Consider the following 1,148-nt stretch of genomic DNA (forward strand, 5'->3'; position numbering starts at 1 on the left):
GTGTGTGTGTGTGTGTGTGTGTGTGTGTAGTTTGTATTGGTGGGGCAAGCTAGGGGGGTGTGTGTGTGTGTGTGTGTGTGTGTGTGTGTGTATGTGTGTGTGTAGTTTGTATTGGTGGGGCAAGCTATTCCACTGTGTGTGGAGAGGACTACGGAGAGAAGCTCCAGCATTGCTACCAGCATCTCACTCACCTCCAAGGCAGAGCCTTCCCTTCTCTGGGGACAGGTTTCAGCCACAGGGGCACACACACACCAACATCCAGGGGACACGGTCCCCAGCAGTTACACGGAGGTGCTTGTCACCCCAACAAAACAACTTGGTCCCATTACGGTCCCACTGAGGGACTCTTCCCAAATGCTCAGCCAAGCCACCCAACTGGGTACCTTTAAGACCACACACCTGTGATCACATTCACACTCCCAATGTGACCACAGCCATACACTGTCATAGACAGCTGGATCATCGCACCAGTCAGTCATTCAATCCAGGGCAACAAATGGGCCATTCTAAGCGGGCAGGAGGTAGGGGAGAGGGCGGGGTGCCACGGAGGGGCAGCGGGAGCAGAGAGGAGCCCTTTCCGGCTGAAGAACTCAGAGAAAACCCCAGGGAGGGAAAGGGGGGAAATATCAAAGGGGACATGTGCAAAGTGGCTGGGCAGAAACTTAACGGAAGAATATCTTACACACGCACACGCACACGAACACGCACGCAGAACCCGGCCACACGCTGACGATCAGGTGCGGCTACCAGAAAGAAGACGTTGGGCCACCGCGTCCCCCAGCCCGACGAGCGGGGCACAGTGCGGCTCACTACGCCCACTCCCAGCCGCGGGTCAGAGGAGGGGCGGCCGGGCCCGGCCGAGCGGAGAGTCGCCGGCGGCCGCGGGCCCCATTAGCATTCCGGGAAGCGAGTGTGCCAACGCGGGCCAAACCCCTATTCTTCTCGCACACAAAACCCCTGGCCTGGCTGCCAGCCCCGGCGCCTGCCCCTCCCCCAGCCAAGCAGCCCCTTCCCCCCAACGGCCCCCTCGCTCGCCACTACCTCCCGGCGTCCCCTCCCGGGCTCCCAAGCACTGTCCCCTTCTCGAGTGCCTCCCAAGCCCCAAGGAGAAATGGGACAAGGCGCAGGGGAGATCTTGGGGGCCTGCG

This window comes from Echinops telfairi, unplaced genomic scaffold (genome assembly GCF_000313985.2).
Source record: "Echinops telfairi isolate 266 unplaced genomic scaffold, ASM31398v2 ScPeMD7_9;HRSCAF=40, whole genome shotgun sequence".
Lineage (NCBI taxonomy): Eukaryota > Metazoa > Chordata > Mammalia > Afrosoricida > Tenrecidae > Echinops > Echinops telfairi.